Genomic DNA, 25585 nt, shown 5'->3' with positions numbered 1-25585 from the left:
ATTAGCTGCTGAATACTACAGAGGAAATTATTTTCTTTTTGGAATGCTCTCTGATGACATCACGAGCACAGTTCTCTCTGCTGACGTTATTATAATAATAATAACACTTTATTTATTGTTGTCCTTAGTGGGATTTGAACTCAAGTCCCCAGCTCTGCAAGGCAGCAGTGCTAACCACTGAGCCACCATGCTGCCCTTAGTATACATCCGCTATGCATCTGCTATGCATCTGCTATGCATCTGCTATGCATCTGCTATGCATCTGCTATGCATGGTTGCTAAAATGGATAGAGATGTCAGCAGAGAGCACTGTGCTCGTGATGTCATCAGTGTTCCAAAAAGAAAGGAATTTCCTTTGTAGCATTCAGCAGCTAATAAGTACTGGAAGGATGAAGATTTTTTAATAGAAGTAATTTACAAATATGTTTAACTTTCTGAAAACCAGCTGATTTAAAATAAAAAAGGTTTTCACCGGAGTAACCCTTTAACCCCTTAACCCCTTAAGGACTCAGCCCATTTTGGCCTTAAGGACTCAGACAATTAAATTTTTACGTTTTCATTTTTTCCTCCTCGCCTTCTAAAAATCATAACTCTTTTATATTTTCATCCACAGACTAGTATGAGGGCTTGTTTTTTGCGAGACCAGTTGTCCTTTGTAATGACATCACTCATTATATCATAAAATGTATGGCGCAACCAAAAAACACTATTTTTGTGGGGAAATTAAAACGAAAAACGCAATTTTGCTAATTTTGGAAGGTTTTGTTTTCACGCCGTACAATTTACGGTAAAAATGATGTGTGTTCTTTATTCTGAGGGTCAATACGATTAAAATGATACCCATTATTACATACTTTTATATTATTGTTGCGCTTAAAAAAAATCACAAACTTTTTAACCAAATTAGTACGTTTATAATCCCTTTATTTTGATGACCTCTAACTTTTTTATTTTTCCGTATAAGCGGCGGTATGGGGGCTCATTTTTTGCAACATGATCTTTACTTTTTTTTGATACCACATTTGCATATAAAAAAACTTTTAATTCATTTTTTATAATTTGTTTTTTTAATAAAATGTATTAAAAAAAAGTAGGAATTTGGGACTTTTTTTTTTTCGTTCACGCCGTTCACCGTACGGGATCATTAACATTTTATTTTAATAGTTCGGACATTTACGCACGCGGCGATACCAAATATGTCTATAAAAAAAAAATTTACGCTTTTTGGGGGTAAAATAGGAAAAAACGGACGTTTTACTTTTTTATTGGGGGAGGGGATTTTTCACTTTTTTTTTACTTTTACTTTTACATTTTTTTTTACACTTGAATAGTCCCCATAGGGGACTATTCATAGCAATACCATGATTGCTAATACTGATCTGTTCTATGTATAGGACATAGAACAGATCAGTGTTTTCGGTGATCTTCTGCTCTGGTCTGCTCGATCACAGACCAGAGCAGGAGATGCCGGGAGCCGGACGGAGGAAGGAGAGGGGACCTTCGTGCGGCGTTATGAATGATCGGATCCCCGCAGCAGTGCTGCGGGCGATCCGATCATTCATTCAAACCGCGCACTGCCGCAGATGCCGGGATCTGTATTGATCCCGGCACCTGAGGGGTTAATGGCGGACGCCCGCGAGATCGCGGGCGTCGGCCATTGCCGGCGGGTCCCTGGCTGCGATCAGCAGCCGGGATCAGCCGCGCATGACACAGGCATCGCTCCGATGCCCGCGGTTATGCACAGGACGTAAATGTACGTCCTGGTGCGTTAAGTACCACCTCACCAGGATGTACATTTAAGGGGTTAAGGACTCAGGGTTTTTAAGTTTTTGCACTCTAGTTTTTTCCTCCTTACCTTTTAAAAATCATAACCCTTTAAATTTTCCACCTAAAAATACATATTATGGCTTATTTTTTGCATCACCAATTCTACTTTGCATTGACAGTAGTCATTTTACCCAAAAATTCACGGCGAAAGGGAAAAAAAATCCTTGTGCGACAAAATCAAAGAAAAAACACCATTTTGTAAATTTTGGGGGCTTCCGTTTCTACGCAGTGCATATTTCGGTAAAAATTAAAACCTTATCATTATTCTGTAGGTCCATACGGTTAAAATGATACCCTACTTATATAGGTTTGATTTTGTCGTACTTCTGGAAAAAATCATAACTACATGCAGGAAAATTTATACGTTTAAAAATGTCATCTTCTGACCCCTATAACTTTTTTATTTTTCCACGTACAGGGCGGTATGAGGACTAATTTTTTGCGCCGTGATCTGAAGTTTTTAGCGGTATGATTTTTGTTTTGATCGGACTTTTTGATCCCTTTTTCTTCATTTTTTAATGGCATAAAAAGTGACCAAAAATAAATATTTTTGGACTTTTGAATTTTTTTGCGCGTACACCATTGACCGTGCGGTTTAATTAATGATATCTTTTTATAGTTCGGACATTTATGCACGCGGCGATACCACATATGTTTATTTTTTTAATTTTATTTACACTGTTTTTTTTTTTTTATGGGGAAAAAGTGCTATCGGCGCTTGACTGCTCCTGCCTGGATCTCAGGCACGGAGCAGTCATTCGTCGATCGGACACCGAGAAGGCAGGTAAGGGCCCTCCCAGTGTCCTGTAAGCTGTTTGGGACGCCGCGATTTCACCGCGGCGGTCCCGAACAGCCCGACTGACTAGCCAAGATAGTTTCACTTTCACTTTAGAAGCGGCGGTCAGCTTTGACCGCCGCTTCTAAAGGGTTAATACCGCACATTGCAGCGATCGGCGATGTGTGGTATTAGCCGCGGGTCCCGGCTGTTGATAAGCGCCGGGACCGATGCTATGTGATGCGGGGTCGCAGCGCGACCCCGCTTTGTATCGCGGGAGTCGGCGCAAGACGTAAATATACGTCCTGTGTCGTTAAGGGGTTTAGGACCAGAGCGTTTTTTGCACATCTGACCACTGCCACTCTGGGATGCTTTAACTTTTCAGTCTGATTCCGTATGGAAATACTCCATGTTAGGATGTAAAATGCTCTGCGGGCCAACTACAATGCTCAGAAGAGCAGGTGTCACATTTGGCTTTTGGAAAGCAAATTTTGCTGAAATGGTTTTTGGGGGGCATGTTGCATTTAGGAAGCCCCTATGGTGCCAGAACAGCAAAAAATCCCCCACATGGCCTACTATTTTGGAAACTACACCCCCCAAGATACGTAACAAGGGGTACAGTGAACCTTAACACCCTACAGGTGTTTGATGACTTTTTGTTAAATTCGGATGTGTAAATGAAAAAAAAATGCTGGTTTTTCCCACAATTTTACATTTTTACAAGGGGTAATAGAAGAAAGCGCCCCCCAAAATTTGTAACCCCATTTCTTCTGAGTATGGAAATACCCCATATGTGGAAGTCAAGTGCTCAGCTGGTGAACTACAATGCTCAGAAGAGAAGGAGCGCCATTGAGCTTTTGGAGAGAGAATTTGTTTGGAATGGAAGTCAGGGGCCATGTGCATCTACAAAGCCCCCCATGGTGCAAGAACAGTGGACCCCCCACATGTGACCCCATTTTGGAAACTCCACCCCTTACAGAATTTAATAAGGGGTGCAGTGAGTATTTACACACCACTGGCGTTTGACAGATATTTGGAACAGTGGGCTGTGCAAATTAAAAATTTAATTTTTCATTTTCACAGACCACTGTTCAAAAAATCTGTCAGACACCTGTGGGGCATAAATGCTCCCTGTACCCCTTATTACATTACGTGAGGGGTGTAGTTTCCAAAATAGGGTCACATGTGGTCCATTGTTCTGGCACTATGGGGGCTTTGTAAACACACGTGGCCTTCAATTCCGGACAAATTTTCTCTCCAAAAGCCCAATGACGCTCCTTCTCTTCTGAGCATTGTAGTTCGCCCGCAGAGTACTTTACATCCACATATAGGGTATGTCCTTACTCAGAAGAAATGGGGTTACAAATGTTAGGGGGCGTTTTTCCTATTTTCCCTTGTGAAAATGAAAAATTTAGGGTAACACCAGCATGTTGCTTCATTTTCCCATCCAACTTTAACGGAAATTCGTCAAACATCTGTGTGGTGTTAAGGCTCACTATACCCCTTGTTATGTTCTGTGAGGGGTGTAGTTTCCAAAATGGGGTCACATGTGGGCATTTATGTTTTTGTGTTTATGCCAGAACCGCTGTAAAATCAGCCACCCCTGTGCAAATCACCAATTTAGACCTCAATTGTACATAGTGCGCTCTCACTCCTGAGCTTTGTTGTGCGCCCGCAGAGCATTTTACACCCACATATGGGGTATTTCCGTACTCAGGAGAAATTGCGTTACAAATTTTGGGGGTCTTTTTTCCTTTTACCTCTTTTGAAAATAAAAAGTATGGGGCAACACCAGCATGTTAGTGTAAAATGTTTTATTTTTTTACACTAACAGGCTAGTGTAGACCCCAACTTTTCCATTTCATAAGGGGTAAAAGGAGAAAAAGCCCCCAAAATTTGTAGTGTAATTGCTCCCAAGTATGGAAATACCCCATATGTGGCCCTAAACTGTTTCCTTGAAATACGACAGGGCTCCGAAGTGAGAGAGCACCATGGGCATTTGAGGACTAAATTAGGGATTGCATAGGGGTGGACATAGGGGTATTCTACACCAGTGATTTCCAAACAGGGTGCCTCCAGCTGCTGCTAAACTCCCAGCTTGCCTGGACAGTCAGTGGCTGTCCGGAAATACTGAGAGTTGTTGTATTGCAACAGCTGGAGGCTTCGTTTTGGAAACTCTGCCGTATGATACTTTTTCATTTTTATTGGCGGGACAGTGTAAGGAGGTGTATATGTAGTGTTTTACCCTTTATTTTGTAATAGTGTAGTGTTTTTGGGGTACATTCGCACTGGCGGGGGTTTAAGGTGAGTTTCCCACTAGGAGTTTGGGCTGTGGTGGAAAATTTGCCACAGCTCAAACTTGAAGCAGGAAACTCACTGTAAACCCACTCGTGTGAATGTATGGGGGGGGGGCAAGCCTCCATCTGTTGCAAAACTACAACTCCCGGCATGCACTGACAGACCGTGCATGCTGGGAGTTGAACTTTTGCAACAGCTGGAGGCACACTGGTTGGAAAACCTTCAGTTAGGTTCTGTTACCTAACTCAGTATTTTCCAACCAGTGTGCCTCCAGCTGTTGCAAAACTACAACTCCCTGCATGTACTGATCGTCAAAGGGCATGCTGGGAGATGTAGTTATGCAACAGCTGGAGGTACACAACTACAACTCCCAGCATGCCAAGACAGCTGTTTGGGCATGCTGCGAGTTGAAGATTTTCAAGATCTGAAGGGCCACAGTTTAGAGACCACTGCACAGTGATCTCCAAACTGTGGCCTTCCAGATGTTGCAAAACTACAAATCCCAGCATGCCCAGACAGCAAACTGCTGTCTGGGCATGCTGGGAGTTGTAGTTTTGCAAGATCTAGAGGGCCACAGTACAGACTACAGAAGCAGGTGAGTTGTCTAGCAACATCTAAAGGGCTACAGTTTGAGACCACTATACAGTGATCTAAAAATCTGTATCCCTCCAGCTGGTGCAAAACTACAAATCCCAGCATACCCAAACAGCTGTCTGGGCATGCTGGGAGTTGTAGTTTTGCAACATCTGGAGGGCTACAGTTTAGGGACCACTGTATAGTGGTCTCAAACTGTAGCCCTTTAGATGTTGCTAGGCAACTCACCGGCTTCTGTAGTCTGCACCAGGGAGCCAGCAGCTTGTTATCGCCGCCTTCTGCTGCCACTGATCGCTGCCCGCTGCCGCCGCCTCTGTTAGTAAGCGACCTCTGGGGCGTGGGCAGTGGGTGGGCAGAGCGGGGAACCGAACTTTAACCCCCCTCCCTGATTTGCTATTGGTCGGTCGCTTCTGACCAACCAATAGCAGGGATAAAAGGGGTAGCACCCCTGCCACCTAACTCCTATCCCTTCAGGGGGACTGGGGGTGTTTTGGACACCCTCGATCCCCCTTATTTTCCGGGTCATCGGGTCACCGACATGGGGGGTCTCAGGACCCCCCTGAGCATTGGCATGGGATGCCTGCTGATAGATATCAGCAGTCATCCCAGTCTGGTCCCTGCCCGGCACGCGGCAGGGCCGGAAATTCCCTCAGGCGTACAGGTACGCTCTTGGTCCTTAAGGGGTTAAAAAACTGCCACTAGGTGGCTCTGTTCTGTTCCCTGCACAAGTCAAACAGTTAGTTTGTTCTCCTCCCACACTGGCAGGAGACCAAACTCAAGAAGTGCGTGCAGGGCATGGCAAGGCACAGCTCTTGCACGCTTCAGTGACTTCACGCCTGCCGGGAACGCCCATTTTCTCCTCCTGGGAGTTCACACAATGTGAATAAGGGAAAAGGAATGATACAGAGCTTTTTAAGCTCGGAAAAAAAACTTTAAGGGAGCAGGAGGGGTGTTAGGAGTAGTAAAGGGAATATAATCTTAGTTAGCATTGAAAATGTGGTTTGAGGACAGGTACTCTTAAGGGTGCGTTCCCACATTCCTTGCTCACTATACACACAGGGCTTTCTGGTGGCAGCCCTATGCGTGTAGTGAGTTTTAGAGGCGGGGCCGTGTGCCGGCATGACTGTGACACGGGCTCCGCCTCCAAAACTCACTGCACGCATAGGGCTGCCGCCGGAAGGCCCTGTGTGTATAGTGAGCAAGGAATACGCAGCATATTTCCCGCTGCTGCCGTAAATTTTGCGCATCGTGAAATACGCTGCTTATACGCCAGGTGGGAACGCACCCTTAAAGAACACAATCCAAATAGTTTAAACTGTCCATATAACTAGCAGTGTCATAAGAGTTGTTAGAGATCCCCAACCAAATCGGAGCTAGAAATTGAAACATCTTCACAGGTTATAGGCGTATCTTGCTCCATGTTCAGCCTTGTCAAGCTTCTCCTCATGGTTTAGGGTTTACAACACTAAATTTAAATATACCCAGCATACCTCAAACTCTGTATGGCTTATATAAATCTGTATATTTACACAGACTTAAACCCCCACATCCTACTAATGCCTTGCCTATGGAAAGTTTCCAAGAAGCTTGCTGTACTTTCGTAATTCTATTATATCTATTATATTCAAAATGCATTACACATGAAGTGACGCTCAATAAAGCCCTCAATTCATATATTTAAAAATTAATCTTATACATATGTATCTAATGTGTATAGAGTTTCGATATAACTAGGAGCTAAAACAACGTGTTTTTTCTTAAAATGTAAAAAGTTTAAAAAGCATAGGTTTTATAAGGTGTAAACTCCAATCATACTAATGTCACATGTGCATGTAACATTGGAGAAAACATTATTCTAACCTAAAAATATTTTAAAAATGCATTACTCTTTGGATGCTATAGATGCTATAGATGGAAGCAAGGTGCTCCTAAGTATGATTGACCACAGTAAATGTGGGATCTCTTTTGTGGGGAATTCAACCCAATCGTATTAATTCAACCCAATCGTATTAATGCTAACAATATGGATTACCATTTAGATCATTTAACGTAAAATCACTTTGTACCAAAACATGTTTGAAATAATTGGGAATGCGTGTTTCCCAGCCAACACACGGAATCCCATAATTTCCGAAAAGAACAAGTTATATATAAAGTTTAGAAGAAAATGTGATTGTCACGATGCCGGCTGGCAGGTAGTGGATCCTCTGTGCCAGAGAGGGATTGGCGTGGACCGTGCTAGTGGATCGGTTCTAAGTCACTACTGGTTTTCACCAGAGCCCGCCGCAAAGCGGGATGGTCTTGCTGCGGCGGTAGTGACCAGGTCGTATCCACTAGCAACGGCTCAACCTCTCTGGCTGCTGAAGATAGGCGCGGTACAAGGGAGTAGACAGAAGCAAGGTCGGACGTAGCAGAAGGTCGGGGCAGGCAGCAAGGATCGTAGTCAGGGGCAACGGCAGGAGGTCTGGAACACAGGCTAGGAACACACAAGGAAACGCTTTCACTGGCACGATGGCAACAAGATCCGGCAAGGGAGTGCAGGGGAAGTGAGGTGATATAGGGAAGTGCACAGGTGAAAATACTAATTGGAACCACTGCGCCAATCAGCGGCGCAGTGGCCCTTTAAATCGCAAAGACCCGGCGCGCACGCCCTAGGGAGCGGGGCCGCGCGCGCCGGGACAGGACCGACGGAGAGCGAGTCAGGTACGGGAGCCGGGGTGCGCATCGCGAGCGGGCGCTACCCGCATCGCGAATCGCATCCCGGCTGGAGGCGGTATCGCAGCGCCCCGGGTCAGTGGATCTGACCGGAGCGCTGCAGTGAGGAGAGTTTAGCGAGCGCTCCGGGGAGGAGCGGGGACCCGGAGCGCTCGGTGTAACAGTACCCCCCCCCTTGGGTCTCCCCCTCTTCTTAGAGCCTGAGAACCTGAGGAGCAGACTTTTGTCTAGGATATTGTCCTCAGGTTCCCAGGATCTCTCTTCTGGACCACAACCCTCCCAATCAACTAAAAAAAAAGTTTTCCCTCTGACCTTTTTTGATGCCAGAATCTCTTTGACGGAGAAGATGTCCGAGGAGCCGGAAACAGGAGTGGGGGGAACAGATTTGGGAGAGAAACGGTTGATGATAAGTGGTTTAAGAAGAGAAACGTGAAAGGCATTAGGAATACGAAGAGAAGGAGGAAGAAGAAGTTTGTAAGAGACAGGATTAATCTGGCACAAAATTTTGAAAGGACCAAGATAGCGTGGTCCCAACTTGTAGCTAGGGACACGGAAGCGGACATATTTAGCGGAGAGCCATACCTTGTCTCCAGGGGAAAAAATGGGAGGAGCTCTTCTTTTCTTATCCGCGAACTTCTTCATGCGTGATGAAGCCTGTAAGAGAGAATTTTGGGTCTCTCTCCATATGATGGAAAGATCACGAGAAATTTCATCCACAGCGGGCAGACCAGAGGGCAAGGGGGTAGGGAGGGGGGGAAGAGGGTGACGGCCGTACACCACGAAAAATGGGGATTTGGAGGAAGATTCAGAGACTCTGAAGTTATACGAGAATTCGGCCCATGGTAGAAGATCTGCCCAGTCATCCTGGCGGGAGGAAACAAAATGTCGTAAATAATCACCCAAGACCTGGTTAACTCTTTCTACTTGTCCATTGGATTGAGGATGATATGCAGAAGAAAAATTTAATTTAATCTTGAGTTGTTTACAGAGAGCCCTCCAGAATTTAGACACGAATTGGACGCCTCTATCCGAGACGATCTGCGTAGGCAACCCGTGAAGACGAAAAATGTGTACAAAAAATTGTTTAGCCAACTGAGGCGCTGAAGGAAGACCAGGAAGAGGGATGAAATGTGCCATTTTGGAGAATCGATCAACGACCACCCAAATAACAGTGTTGCCACGGGATGGGGGTAAGTCAGTAATAAAATCCATACCAATCAGAGACCAAGGCTGTTCGGGGACAGGCAGAGGATGAAGAAAACCAGCGGGCTTCTGGCGAGGAGTCTTATCCCGGGCACAGATAGTGCAGGCTCGCACAAAGTCCACCACATCTGTCTCTAGAGTCGGCCACCAATAGAAGCGAGAGATGAGTTGCACAGATTTCTTGATGCCCGCATGACCTGCGAGATGGGAGGAGTGACCCCATTTGAGGATTCCGAGGCGTTGGCGTGGAGAAACAAAGGTCTTTCCTGGAGGAGTTTGCCTGATGGAGGCTGGAGAAGTGGAAATCAGGCAGTCAGGAGGAATGATGTGTTGAGGAGAGAGTTCAACTTCAGAAGCATCTGAGGAACGAGAGAGAGCATCGGCCCTAATGTTCTTATCGGCAGGCCGAAAGTGAATTTCAAAATTAAATCGGGCAAAGAACAGGGACCACCTGGCCTGGCGAGGATTCAGCCGTTGGGCAGACTGGAGGTAGGAGAGGTTTTTGTGATCGGTGTAAATAATAACTGGAAATCTTGATCCCTCCAGCAGATGCCTCCATTCCTCAAGTGCTAATTTAATGGCTAGAAGCTCTCGATCCCCGATGGAGTAGTTCCTCTCCGCCGGAGAGAAGGTCCTAGAAAAAAAACCACAAGTAACAGCATGCCCGGAAGAATTTTTTTGTAGAAGGACAGCTCCAGCTCCCACTGAGGAGGCATCAACCTCCAATAGGAAGGGTTTAGATGGGTCAGGTCTGGAGAGCACGGGAGCCGAAGAAAAGGCAGACTTGAGCCGTTTAAAGGCGTCTTCCGCTTGAGGAGGCCAAGACTTGGGATCGGCATTTTTTTTGGTTAAAGCCACGATAGGAGCCACAACGGTAGAAAAATGTGGAATAAATTGCCTGTAATAATTGGCGAACCCCAAAAAACGTTGGATGGCACGGAGTCCGGAGGGGCGTGGCCAATCTAAGACGGCAGAGAGTTTGTCTGGATCCATTTGTAGTCCCTGGCCAGAGACCAAGTATCCTAGGAAAGGAAGAGATTGGCATTCAAACAGACATTTCTCTATTTTGGCATAGAGTTGATTGTCACGAAGTCTCTGAAGAACCATACGGACATGCTGGCGGTGTTCTTCTAGATTGGCAGAAAAAATCAGGATATCGTCCAGATATACAACAACACAGGAGTATAGGAGATCACGAAAAATTTCATTAACAAAGTCTTGGAAGACGGCAGGGGCGTTGCACAGGCCAAAGGGCATGACCAGATACTCAAAGTGTCCATCTCTGGTGTTAAATGCCGTTTTCCATTCATCCCCCTCTCTGATGCGGATGAGATTATAAGCACCTCTTAAGTCCAGTTTGGTAAAGATGTGGGCACCTTGGAGGCGATCAAAGAGTTCAGAGATGAGGGGTAGGGGGTAGCGGTTCTTAACCGTGATTTTATTAAGACCGCGGTAGTCAATGCAAGGACGTAGAGAGCCATCTTTTTTGGACACAAAGAAGAATCCGGCTCCGGCAGGAGAGGAGGATTTACGGATAAAGCCCTTTTTTAAATTTTCCTGGACGTATTCAGACATGGCAAGAGTCTCTGGGACGGACAGAGGATAGATTCTGCCCCGGGGTGGAGTAGTGCCCGGGAGGAGGTCGATAGGACAATCATAAGGCCTGTGAGGAGGTAGAGTCTCAGCTTGTTTTTTGCAAAAAACATCCGCAAAGTCCATATAGGCCTTAGGGAGACCGGTTACAGGAGGAACCACAGAGTCACGGCAAGGGTTACTGGGAACCGGTTAGGCAGTTTAGGCAGTCCTTGGAACAAGAGGGCCCCCAACTCTTGATCTCCCCAGAGGACCAATCCAGGGTTGGGGAATGAAGTTGAAGCCAGGGAAGTCCAAGGAGAATTTCAGAAGTGCAATTGGGGAGGACCAAAAGTTCAATTCTCTCGTGATGAGATCCAATGCACATTAGAAGGGGCTCCGTGCGGAAACGTATGGTACAGTCCAATCTTTCATTGTTTACACAATTGATGTAGAGGGGTCTGGCGAGACTGGTCACCGGGATGTTGAACCTGTTGACGAGTGAGGCCAAAATAAAATTTCCTGCAGATTCGGAGTCCAAGAAGGCCACAGTAGAGAAGGAGAAGGCAGAGGCAGATATCCGCACAGGCACAGTAAGACGTGGAGAAGCAGAGTAGACATCAAGGACTGTCTCACCTTTGTGCGGAGTCAGCGTACGTCTTTCCAGGCGGGGAGGACGGATAGGACAATCCTTCAGGAAGTGTTCGGTACTAGCACAGTACAGGCAGAGATTCTCCATGCGGCGTCGTGTCCTCTCTTGAGGTGTCAGGCGAGACCGGTCGACCTGCATAGCCTCCACGGCGGGAGGCACAGGAACAGATTGCAGGGGACCAGAGGAGAGAGGAGCCGGGGAGAAGAAACGCCTCGTGCGAACAGAGTCCATATCCTGGCAGAGCTCCTGACGCCTTTCGGAAAAACGCATGTCAATGCGAGTGGCTAGGTGAATGAGTTCATGTAGATTAGCAGGGATTTCTCGTGCGGCCAGAACATCTTTAATGTTGCTGGATAGGCCTTTTTTAAAGGTCGCGCAGAGGGCCTCATTATTCCAGGATAATTCTGAAGCAAGAGTACGGAATTATACGGCATACTCGCCAACGGAAGAATTACCCTGGACCAGGTTCAACAGGGCAGTCTCAGCAGAAGAGGCTCGGGCAGGTTCCTCAAAGACACTTCGAATTTCCGAGAAGAAGGAGTGTACAGAGGCAGTGACGGGGTCATTGCGGTCCCAGAGCGGTGTGGCCCAAGACAGGGCTTTTCCAGACAGAAGGCTGACTACGAAAGCCACCTTAGACCTTTCAGTGGGAAACTGGTCCGACATCATCTCCAAGTGCAATGAACATTGGGAAAGAAAGCCACGGCAAAACTTAGAGTCCCCATCAAATTTATCCGGCAAGGATAGTCGTAGTCCAGAAGCGGCCACTCGCTGCGGAGGAGGTGCAGGAGCTGGCGGAGGAGATGATTGCTGAAGCTGTGGTAGTAACTGCTGTAGCATAACGGTCAGTTGAGACAGCTGTTGGCCTTGTTGCGCTATCTGTTGTGACTGCTGGGCGACCACCGTGGTGAGGTCAGCGACAACTGGCAGAGGAACTTCAGCGGGATCCATGGCCGGATCTACTGTCACGATGCCGGCTGGCAGGTAGTGGATCCTCTGTGCCAGAGAGGGATTGGCGTGGACCGTGCTAGTGGATCGGTTCTAAGTCACTACTGGTTTTCACCAGAGCCCGCCGCAAAGCGGGATGGTCTTGCTGCGGCGGTAGTGACCAGGTCGTATCCACTAGCAACGGCTCAACCTCTCTGGCTGCTGAAGATAGGCGCGGTACAAGGGAGTAGACAGAAGCAAGGTCGGACGTAGCAGAAGGTCGGGGCAGGCAGCAAGGATCGTAGTCAGGGGCAACGGCAGGAGGTCTGGAACACAGGCTAGGAACACACAAGGAAACGCTTTCACTGGCACGATGGCAACAAGATCCGGCAAGGGAGTGCAGGGGAAGTGAGGTGATATAGGGAAGTGCACAGGTGAAAATACTAATTGGAACCACTGCGCCAATCAGCGGCGCAGTGGCCCTTTAAATCGCAAAGACCCGGCGCGCGCGCGCCCTAGGGAGCGGGGCCGCGCGCGCCGGGACAGGACCGACGGAGAGCGAGTCAGGTACGGGAGCCGGGGTGCGCATCGCGAGCGGGCGCTACCCGCATCGCGAATCGCATCCCGGCTGGAGGCGGTATCGCAGCGCCCCGGGTCAGTGGATCTGACCGGAGCGCTGCAGTGAGGAGAGTGTAGCGAGCGCTCCGGGGAGGAGCGGGGACCCGGAGCGCTCGGCGTAACAGTGATATTGGTATATAGACAGAATCTACCACTTGTTTTGCAGAATAGCTCAGAGATCAAACTCCCCCTCCCTGTGAAAATATCTCTGCACAGGTCACACAGTGTGCCAAGTAAACTATCCAATTCATATAATTAGGATCGGGGTCAGTCTACAGTACATTTTACAATAAACAGTCATTTTTGTGCATGTACCAACCTAGAAATCATTCCCATAAATTTAAGCAATTTAATAAGGTTTTCCACATTCAATGCCACTGTTAGGAAATTACCTGGCCCGGTTTCAGACCCATCTCTGGTTTCAGTGCAACTTGGAGCATCTTCCCTTGTCCTGCTGACTGTCCTGCATATAGCAGGGCAGTTCATCACTAGTGACATGGCTGATCTAACCAATGACAAGGTGTGGACTCCGGGAAAATCAGCTGTGGCCCTGGCCCTGACACCTCCCAGCAGCAGGATATTTAAACTCTGTTTCTGCAGCCTGTAAACATGATTGTGGAAGTTTTCCTTCACTATGGTTCTTTGTCTGTGCTATATTGTGACCTGACTTCTGCCTTTTCCTGCTGATTTTGCACCACAATACTCTCTAGGTTTAATACTTACCTGTCTTGACATTGCTTCTGGTTCTGTTTTTGTACTGCGCTGCAGTATTGATTTCTAGCTTTCCCTGGTTAACCCTTTGTCTGGTGATTCGATACCAAGCTGCCAGTTTGGTGCTTACTTGGCGCCTTATGCACTTAGTCCAATGTAGGAACCATCGCTCAGTCAGGGGCTGCTGTTTAGGGCACATCATGTGGGCAGCGGTTTGGGGCGAGCACAGATCTCCACTAATCCCTACCCCAGATGTGACACCAACAGAAAAATTTTAGTCCTAGTCTAAGGGAGAGAATGTTCCACATATATTATTGTTTACTGCTTTATCAGGGGTAAAATCATAGTCCCTCTGTGTTCCTTTACACATAGTAATAACAACACAATATAAGAGCTAAGTTTGAGTGCAAGTATACCCCCATTTAACATGTGCATGTGGGGATTTTCACTATTCAGCGCATGCACACATTAAATGTAGGGTGTATTTGTTGAAGCCGATTGATGATGAACAGGTACAAACTACAAAAATGACCATAACTGATCTTGAATCTTTCCCCAAATCATTCCCTGAACTGTAAACCTAACACTAGACACCACTAAGTCTCACAGTGCCTACAAATATCCTTTATCTGCTAAACTGACCCTGACAAAAACAACAGCTGGACACTAGAACCAAAAAAACGAATTCTCAAGTTTATTTATTTATACAGCGCCTACAGATTCCGCAGCGCTTACAATTATGGGGTACAAACAAAGACAAGTATCAGACATAAAATTACACAATAATTATTCAAACAAGAGGTGTGGGGATATATTGAGGATATGTTGAGGCCAATTAGAGAATGTTATAGGCCTGTCTGAAGAGATGTGTTTTTAGGTCATGTTTGAAACTATGGATGTTGTTGTTGAGTCTGAGGGATTGAGGGATAGCATTCCAGAGAACCGGTGCAGCACGAGTGAAGTCTTGGAGACGGGAGTGAGAAGTTCAGATTATAGAAGATGTTAGTGTGAGATCATTAGCAGATCGGAGAGAACGTGTAGGATGGTAGACAGAGATGAGAGAGGAGATGTAGGATGGTGCAGCATTGTGGAGAGCTTTGTGTGTGAGACTGAGGATTTTGTACTGTATTCTGGACTGAATTGGTAACCAGTGTAGTGACTGGCACAGGGAGGAGGTGTCGGTGTAGCGGCTGGAGAGGAAGATGAGTCTGGCTGCGGCATTAAGGATGAACTGGAGAGGAGAGAGTTTGGAGAAAGGAAGGCCTATTAGTAAAGAGTTACAATAGTCGAGGTGGGAGTGAATCAAAGCAATAATGAGAGTGTTAGCAGTTTAAGTAGTGAGAAACGGGCGGATTCTTGAAATGTTTTTGAGATGCAGGTGACAAGAACGTGAAAGAGACTGAATATGGGGAGTGAAAGACAGATCAGAGTCAAGTATAGCCTGCTGCCCGGGAGTTATGGTAGTACCACATACTGAGATGGAAATGTCAGGGTTAGGTACAGTATCAGTTGATGGAGAAAAGACAAGAAGTTCTGTTTTAGAAAGATTTAGTTTCAGATATAAAGAGGACATAATGTCTGAGATGGCAGAGAGACAGTCACTGGTATTCTGTAGGAGTGCAGGGGCGATGTTGGCGGAGGAGGTATAGAGTTGGGTGTCATCAGCGTAGAGATGGTACTGGAAACCAAATCTACTGATTGTTTTTCCAATGGGGATGTGTAGAGTGAAAAGAGTAGAGGACCCAGGACCGATCCCTGGGGAACCTCGACAGTAAGGGGAAGAGGAGAAGAAGTAGAGCCAGAAAACGAGACGCTAAAGAAGCGGCCAGAGAGATAGGACGAAAACCAGGCGAGAGCAGAGTCCTTGAGACCGATGGAGAGGAGACTACTGAGGAGGAATTGGTGATCCACAGTGTCAAAAGTCGCAGACAGGTCCAAGAGAATCAGTAAAGAGAAATTGCCATTTGATTTGGCCGTCAGAAGATCGTTAGTGACTTTGGTTAGGGCCGTTTCTGTGGAGTGAAGGAAGCGGAAACCTGACTGTAAAGGGTCAAGGAGAGAGTTCTCGGAGAGATAGCGGATAAGGCGGGAGTAGACCAAGCGTTCCAGGAGTTTGGAGATAAAGGGGAGATTTGAGACGGGTCGATAGTTGGCTGCACAGGACGGGTCCAGAGATGGTTTTTTCAATAGTGGGGTTATGATAGAGTATTTGAAGGAGGGAAAGACCCCAGAAGAGAGGGAGAGGTTAAAGATTTTAGTTAGGTGACAGCTGATAGCAGGAGAGAGAGACTGGATGAGGTGTGAAGGCATGGGGTCACTAGAGCAGGTAGTGGGGCGGGCGGAGGAGAGGAGCCTGGAAGCCTCATCCTCCGTTACAGATTCAAAAACTGAGAGTGATGAAGAGGAGACGTGGCTGGGAATTGGATCAGAACTTTTAGGGGACTGGGAGAGGATTTCATCATGAATGTCATCGATTTTATTTTGAAGTATTTGGCCAGGTCTTCAGCACAGAGATCAGTGATTGGGGTCTGTACTTTAGGCTGAAGGAGAGAGTTGAACGTGTAAAAAAAAAACAAATACTGAACACAGAATCCAAAGCAAGACTAACTAGTGGAAAACAAGAGCAACTTCAAGTTATGAAAACTAACACTGCTCGAGAATATTCCAAGAATCAGAACTGACTAGGAAAAAAACTAGGCTAGAACAAGATTTACTAGTTACAAACAAAACAAAGCAAACATACACTATAATCAGCACTGATATGCAAAATACCAGGATATTAAAATGTAGTCAATATCTACTCTGACTATGTTTTCTTATGCAGCTTAGCTATTGTGAAATGCTGACCATGTCTGCTTAATCATGCACCTTACATTTATCTTATAATATTTCTGAGTTTTTGCCACAATTAATAGTCATGTTTATTGTAGATTTTATGTTGTAGTACAAGTGTCGGTTTTTAGGATTATGTATGTCTGTTCTGCTTTAACCTTGATATCTTAGTCTGTGTTCACACTGCGAGTCTTGATGTGGAGTCTCTTTAGACTCATCCATTTCTCAGTCCAGTGTTCTGTGTATTATATTTCTGTTTCCTACTAGGCTAGTATTCTGATCACACGGTGGAGTGTGTTCCGCTGGCTAGTAGTCCATTTGGCTTTAGTATTAATGTCCCTCCATGTATGTAGGAGTCTAGAGAGTTATGATTTGTGATCTTGGAGTTTTTTTGTACATGCACTGATCATAGAGTACATGATCACAGAACTAGTGTTTTACTAGTGTTTTACTATTGGTCTATAGTGTCCTCTGTGCTTACTCACTGATCTTTGTCCTCTGAACTAAATCTGTTTAAGTTAGTGTTCTGTCCCCAGTGTGAACAGTGTTCTATGTGCCTGATCAGTTTGGTGTTTAGCATTCAGTTCTTCTGTTTATCCACTGCAATTCCTAGCTTCTGCTGTATACTCGTACCATGCATAGTCTTGTTCATTTAATCTTGTCTGCCATTTATCTGGATTCCGGTTTATGAACTGTTTGTTAGTACACTGCATCCTTCCCGTTTTGTGAGTTTATATTTTGTCTGGTGTATCTGGTTGTCTGGTAGTTTTCCTGTTCTGTTTCTGGCCTGTGACTGACTATGTATATTATTATTTGTTTTTGCGCCCATTGCTCTTTAGCACAGGTAGGGACCGTCACCGTTGTTGTCAATCTGTCATTTAGGGTGGATGGGCAAGTAGGCAGGGAGAGTGTTATTAGGGACAGCTTAGGGCTCACTCTCCCTGTCCACCCCCGGTCATGACAAGAGCTTACAGTGATACTGTCATTTAAAATAAACCTTAGACGTGTCAAAAGATTAGATCGGACCGGATCTCAGTCCTGAGACCCCCTCTGATCATTAGATACAGCCAAGTTAATTTTGCAGCTGTGTGCTTCACCCCCTGAATTGCAGACCTATCTGACTGATTGTAGGAGAAGGCCTGCATTATAAGTTTATAGAGCCATTCTCCTGCAATCAGTAAGATTGAGCTTTCGTAACACAAATTTTACATTTTATTTACGAGCCCATTGTTGTGTTTGACTCTTTTTCTTTTTGCGTCAAACAGACACTGAAGGGGTCGGAGCACAACTACCACCACCGGGTCCTCACAGATCCCATTTGACTTGACACTTCATTGGGTGTCCAGTATTTTACAGGATAGCACTATATTTTTCGCCGCTCAACTTCTGTCCTTCTAATGGACTAACCAACTGAGCTTCCTTTACAGATGCACAAAAACCGTGTGAACAAGCCCTAACCAAGGTAGGCTATACATCCATCACTCTATTGGCTATAATTTTAGCATTGATTTTGCAGTCTTTATTTTGCAGCAAAATATGATAAAAGTTTTAAATTAAATTCCTTTGCATACATGATACAGTCATGAGTTACTCAAAGAATGTTTGAATGGAAGGGATTTTTTTGATTAAATAGTTTTTTAAGATAAAGAAATAAGCCTATCCTCAAATGAAAACATAATATTCCCAGAGATACCCATCTGGCCTGAGGGTTTTGTGTTTGAGAAGTTTGTCAATAACTTTTTTATAATCTATAACTGAGTAGTAGGGCTATCAAGCATAGTTTTTTTGATCTTGCTGCAATATTGGACAGGTATTTGTATCTTAGTTTAAAGGAGTTCTAAGGCAAAAACAAACGTATCCCCTATCCACAGGATATAAGTAGCTGATTGCGGGGGGTACGACTGCTAGGGCCTCCCACAATCACTGGGACGGGACCCCCGGCACTCTCAGTGAGGAGCGAGCGCGTGTCTTCTACTGGTAAACAGCATGCGCTTCATTCATTTCATAGGAATGAATGGAGTGCGTACTGGTGCAGCACATGCTCCTCACTGAGTGCCGGTCCCATCCCAGTGATCGCGGGGGCACCAGCGGCCAGACTCCCTGCGATCAGCTACTTATCCCCCATCCTGCAGATAGGGAATAAGTTAATTTTCAATGGAGATCTCCTTTAAAAAAAATATATATATATATATATATATATATATATATATATATATATATATATATATATATATATATTGGAGGAATAACAGCTGAAGTGATCTGCAGTTTGTTTCAGATTTTGGGATGTATCATCAGGTGGTAAAAAATATGTTATTCTGTATTTTTTTTTTTTTTGCCTAGTAATTTAGATTTTTTTTTTGCTAAGGTTATTTTCATTTTTGTATCTTACACTCATACTTGCATGAAAGCATCTTGTGAATATGAAAGAGGTTGAATTTGGTCATTGACATGGAATACTGCAGATCAGATCAATGGAAAAAATGTTTTTGCTTTTTTAGCTTACTGTCATTGTTGATAAGCCACGATTCACAAATGGGTTATATGTTAAACTAAAGCTGGGTATTCATGGTGTTTGAGGTATAATCCAGCTTGTTCACCCATTTCCAATGATGTAATGTCCCAGACATGTACAGAGAGGATTTCGGGAATGGAGGACATCTCTATGTTTGGTGACATATGCCAGCTGATGTTTGCTTTACTAGGAATAAACTCATCAAGCCATTGATTTCGTAAAGAATAGCTTTAGGATGGGATCTGAACTATTACTGTCCAGCTGCCAAGTTGGTACTTAACTAGACATGCCAGCATCACGAGAATATCCTTTAATGCCCTCAGATACATCCCGCTAGTTTTGGCAGCAGCTGTTTTGTAGTTTGTGGTTCTCCAAAAGAAATAGAAAATCATTTCACTCAGCAATTGAGAAATGATAAATAATTCATTGCTGTCTAGGATTTAATGATTTTACTTGAATCAAATAGTACAAAAGAATTCATCAGGAAATTATACATGTTTTTTTTACATTCATAAAATTTGTAAAAAAATGTATGTTCATAATATCTGTTACAATTTAGAAATGCAGGCATTATGGGGGAATTTCTTAACACAGTTATGCACGTTGTCTGGAGTATAAGTCACTTTTTCATAAAAAATCACAAGGCTTTGCTGCCTCGAGCTTCTCTTAAAAGTAAAAATAGTGAGGAAAGTGGGTAGTTTTTTTTTTATTAGCAGGAGCACTTTGCAATAACTTATGACAGGAAGTAGTGTAAACCCATAGCAACCAATCAGATTGCTTCTTTAATTTTTGAAAAGGACTCTGGAAAATTAAAGAAGCGATCTGATTGGTTGCTGTGAGCAACTGGCCAAGTTTTCCTCGGCACAGGTCTTGATGAATCTCTCGCAATGTGTATACATGTTCCAGCATAACTTCCAAACGGCTGGAGATAAACTTGGTACCTATGTTACTTATATCCCAACTAAAAATATAGGATAGTTAAGTTAACCCTAACCCACCCCCATATGGGTCAGAGTTTTTTGTCTAAAGTCCCATGGAAGTCTATGGGACTTTTGGTATCTTACTCCACAAGCTTCGCTCTGCATCTCCTAGCGTGTATGTTGGTCCAGCCTACACATCACGCCTCTCCTGCAAGCCACGCCCCCTCTTTTTGTTTTGGCTTCAGGCCAAAAACACCATTTTCGCCCCATACACCCACATCACAGGTGCTTTAGCCACAATCTCTTTATCACAGCTCAACCAGACCTTACTTCACAAGCTCCTAATCTCCAGGTGAATGTGTTGGTCCAGCTTGCAAACCACGCCCCCTCATGCAAGCCACACCCCTGCAAAGCTTAGTCCCCTTCTATTTTTGGCCTAAAATCTCTTAAGAGGTGCATTGCTTCATAATCAGTTTGGCATATTTCACTCTAGAGTAGTTTGAATGAAATTGCATGAGGCACAGGTTTTAGCAATTTCCCACCATATTTTTTTATGTTATATTAATGATTCTTTGAGGCAAATAAACATTTTTAAGCTATTGAATAACTTTTACTAAGCTTTTCAGAGACAAAATTTTTTATATATTTAGTGTGAAGGCCAATGTCACATATATAAATTGTAATGTATGTATACAATGATCTTAAATTAACACTTTTTAGTTATTTTTTGTTGATGACACAGGCTGGGCTTTAGCCGGAACCCCAGGTGATCAACTATAGAATGCAAGTGAACCTGCCAGCAAGTGTTCAATTCATCTGAAATGCCACCACAAAGTGAAAAAAAGCCAGTAAGCCGGAACTAAAACTTAAAAAAACGAAAAAAAAACTGTAAGCAGAAACTAAGAATGCATTCCATATACAAAGACTAAATAATATCTGAAAATAATGCACCCATAAATATTCCAATAAAAACTTAAAAATGCAGCAAAGAATATAAGGAAATCGAGAAAGCAAACGTTAAAACTCCTGGTAAGAGGACAACAAGAGAGAAAGCTGATTAATCCTTTTAAGACAATGTTTACTTTAATTTTGGTGTTTTCATTGGAAACCCCTTGCCTTTTAAAAGCCATTACTCTTTTATTTTTCCATGTACAGAGCTTGTTTTTTTTCTTCTTTTTTGCAGGACCAATTATGCTTTCTATTTTACCATACAATGTACATTTTATTTATGGGGTGAAAATGAAAGAAAAAATGCAATTTTGCTCATTTTGTTTGGCTTTGTTTGTATGCCATGAAAGTTACGGTTATCCGTATTCAGTACAATTACCACAATACACAATTGGCGGTGTTTAAGGGCAAATTTTTTTGCACCTTATCAGTACCATTTTGATTTAGTTTAAAGAGGCACTGTCATTATATAAACTTTTTATATTGTGCTGACTAAATGATAACATGACCTTTTTAACCCCTTCGTGCATTCCACCATACATATACGGTGTTCATTAACCCCTTATGGAGGGAGGGTTTTTCAGTTTTTGCATTTTCGTTTTTTCCTCATCACATTCTAAAAATAATAACACTATCAATTTTGCACCTAAAAATCCATATTATGGCTTATTATTATCATATTGCACCACCAATTCTACTTTGTAATGACATCAGTCATTTTACCCCAAAATCTAAGGCGAAATGGGCAAAAAAATAATTGTGCGACAAAATGGAAGAAAAAATGCATTTTTGTGAATTTTGGGGGCTTCCGTTTCTACGTAGTACATTTTTCGGTAAAAATTACACATTATCATTATTCTGTAGGTCCATACGGTTAAAATGATACCCTACTTATATAGGTTTGATTTTGTATTACTTCTGAAAAAAATCATAACTACATGCAGGAAAAATTGTCCTATTCTGACCCCTATAACTTTTTTATTTCTCCATGTATGGGGCGGTATGAGGGCTCATTTTTTGTGCAGTGATCTGAAGTTTTTATCAGTACAATTTGTTTTGATCTGACTTTTTGATAATTTTTATAAATTTTTTTATGGTATAAAAAGTTACCAAAAATACGCTATTTTGGACTTTGGAATTTTTTTGCGCTTACGCCATTGACTGTTCTGTTTAATTAACTATATATTTTACATATGTTATATGTATATGTCATATGTTATATGTGTATATTATACCACATATGTTTATTTACACAGTTTTTTGGGGAAAAGGGGGGTGATTCAAACTTTTTTTTGCAATGTTATACCCCCCATAGGGGACTTTAACATGCAGTACTGTACATTGATTCAATACACTGATCCCTGCCATTGCATTGCTCAAGCGTGGATTTCAGGTTTGGAGCAATCAATCAACGAGTGGACGCTCAGGAGGCAGGTAAGGCACTCTCCTGTTGCATTCTAGCTGATCGGGACATCGTCATTTTACCGCGATGGTCCCGATCAGCCCGACTGAGCTGCCGAGAAGCTTTTACTTTCAATTTAGACGCGGCGATCAACTTTGATCGCCGCGTCTAAAGAGTTAATGCCGGACATCAGCCCGATCGGCGATGTCCGGCATTAGCAGCGGGTCCTCGTTGCTTATAGCAACTGGGACCCACCAGGTATGATGCGCGCTCACCTGCTGAGCGCGCGTCATACATTGGGAGCCTTATATAGACGTTTATAAATGTCCATATGCGTTAAGGGGTTAAATGCGCTGATCGGGTTGATTAGCTAAAGTCCCGGGGTGTCCAGCGGGTTCGGCGGGTGTGCGGCGGGGTCGACGGGAACGGCGGCTGTACGGAGGTCTGGCGACGGCGGCCATGATGCCGGGGGTAAGTGCCCTCCCCCTTACAAGTTGCAAAACTACAACTCCCAGCATGCACAGAGCCTCCAGCTGTTGCAAAACAACAACTCCTGGTGTAGTGAAGAAAACTGTTCTCTGTAGAGAAATGTGTCCAAGCAGCTAATGATAAATGCTGAGTCAGCAAAGCCACTGTGATTGGCTGAGACGTGCACTCTCGCCGCATACTATTGGTTGTTGGGGGGGAGTGCAGCCTCGCTCAGCTATGAATTTGGCACCAGCTCCCTGGACACATTTCACTACACCCCGAGCTCCGCACTCTCACAGCAGGATAAAGCAAACTGTAGCCTCGCTATGAGAGCAGAGAGTTTGGAACAGAAGCGGAAAACAGGGATGTTGAAAACGGTTTCTCTGCTGCTGTGGCTCACTCTCGCCACTGCTGTAAAACTGTGAACCCGTTCCCCACGGCTTTCATTAGCCTGGGGGATGTAGAAATGTCACGGACAACTGTTTAATAAATCTGTCAGACACCAGTGGGGTGTAAATGCTCACTGCACCCCTTATTACATTCTGTGCGGGGTGTTATTCTCAAAATGGGGCTGCTGTAAAACTGTGAACCCGATCGCCAAGGCTCTCATCAACCTGGGGGATATAGAAATGTGTGTCCCGGCTGCTGGCTCTCTCCATCCTGATCCCCGCAGCGAGGATGTAGGAATGTGTGTCTTGGGGTGCAGAGGCAGGGGAGACCACTATCCATCACCACTCTTCCATGCCTCTGATTACTGCTTCTTCAAATCAGTGTACCCGTGCCTCACTGTTTCCCCACAGAATTTCTACATCCTCGAGGCAGGGTAGAGCGGGGATCGCGCTCTCCCCTGCCTCGAGGATGTAGAAATTCTGTGGGGAAACAGTGAGGCACGGGTACACTGATTTGAAGAAGTGGTAATCAGAGGCAGGGAAGAGCAGTGATGGGTAGTGGTCTCCCCTGCCTCTGCACCCCAAGACACACATTTCTACATCCCTGTCGCAGGGATCGGGGATGGAGAGAGCCAGCAGCCGGGACACACATTTCTATATCCCCCAGGTTGATGAGAGCCTTGGGGATCGGGTTCACAGTTTTACAGCAGCCCCAATTTGGGAATTACACCCCGCACAGAATGTAATAAGGGGTGCAGTGAGCATTTACACCCCACTGGTGTCTGACAGATTTTTGGAACAGTTGTCCATGAAAATGAAAAATTTTATTTTTCATTTGCACAGCCCACTGTTCCAGCGATCAAACGTCAAACACCAGTGGGGTGTAAATGCTCACTGCACCCCTTATTACATTCTGTGTGGGGTGTAGTTCCCAAAATGGGGTCACATGTGGCCACTATTCTGGCACCATGGGGGCTTTGTAAACGCACATGGCCCTCGACTTCTATTGCAAACAAAATTCTCTCATTGGGAGTTGCAACAGGTTTTGTGGTTGGCACAGAAAGAAGATACAATGGCTTTTCCCAAGTGTTCCCTTTTTGGAAGTTGCAACAGGATTGATGTCCCAAAATAGTGAAGACCCAAAGAAAAATTATCCCATTTTGAGCGAGAACCCAGTCCCAGCTCATTTATCTGTAGTGCCAGCCTGTTATTAAAATAAATTAAAATAAGAGATAGTGTTGTCATGGGAAGAAATTATTTCTGTTTTTTATATTGCTGGATAAAACTTGAATGTTCTATATTTTTATTGCAGTCAAAAAAAAGCAATTGCTCAGTCATTTCTTGGAGAAAGTTTTTCTGGATAATGATGAATGTCTTATCTCTTTTCACCATGAGTAATTTCATGCCATAGTTACTAATACTAAAGTTTATGACAGAACATGTAACCCTGTAATGTGCATTTTTTTACAGAAAACGTATGCAGTTAGTAAGTAACTGTACAGAGTTTCACTCCCCAAGATATTCCTGTAAACCTACTAATTTGTGTAATTTATACAAGGAAGTGTCCCGTCCTCTGAACTACAGAACAGCAGAGATTGTGTGCGGAATGCAATGAGGAAGCTGGTAGTGCTAGGAGGGACTGACTGTGTATAATGGTCATTGTGTTTTTGCTTTTGCTATTCTCTCCACGCCAGAATCACGACCACAAGATAGTCGGGTATGTCATCATCATATTCATTATCATTGTAAAATAACTCTTCCCCTATTATCTGTTGTATTGATATTCTTTGTTATGACGTGAATGTTTGTAGGGGTAAAACTAACATTTCCCTTTACAACTAATGGAACAGTTGTTTATTTGCTGTTAGCGACCAGCACTGTCTAATAATGGCAGGATAAGAAGAGTTACATCATGTGTATTTATAGAATTATCATAAAATCTGTATTGATTTTAATGTAGTACAATGTGCTTTATGACATCCTGTACTGTCCAATACAGAATACATTAGTATTTATTTTTATCAATCTATTAAATGGGCTGTCCTGCACTGCACATAACCTGATTTCAATGCTACAAAGGGTTGCAAAGTTTTTGACCCAGTAAGGAAAATTGTCTAATGGGTAGTATAAGCCCAGATATTCACTTTGAAGAATACTTGATTATTGATCATTTTGAGACTTAGCCTCATATCCCATTGATATATGGTATTTTACGAGTA

At 44.2% G+C, this 25585-nt stretch overlaps 1 protein-coding gene across 3 annotated transcripts in view; it reads left to right on the top strand.

Moving 5' to 3' along the window:
* The first annotated feature begins 5738 nt into the window (after window positions 1-5738).
* LOC130274209 (E3 ubiquitin-protein ligase RNF31-like) overlaps window positions 5739-25585 on the top strand; it is a 78244-nt gene continuing 58397 nt past the window's right edge. The window contains exons 1-3 of one of the 3 annotated variants that reach the window (XM_056522263.1): window positions 5739-5809; window positions 18152-18186; window positions 20902-21188. The gene's annotated coding sequence lies outside the window, so the exon portion shown is untranslated. Of the gene's footprint in view, window positions 5810-18151; window positions 18187-20901; window positions 21189-25014; window positions 25084-25585 lie in introns of those variants that run through there. The other 2 variants (XM_056522264.1, XM_056522262.1) reach the window with 2 other exon arrangements.

The sequence above is a fragment of the Hyla sarda genome, chromosome 5, assembly GCF_029499605.1.
Source record: "Hyla sarda isolate aHylSar1 chromosome 5, aHylSar1.hap1, whole genome shotgun sequence".
Classification (NCBI taxonomy): domain Eukaryota; kingdom Metazoa; phylum Chordata; class Amphibia; order Anura; family Hylidae; genus Hyla; species Hyla sarda.
This window is presented reverse-complemented; position numbering and strand designations above follow the sequence as displayed.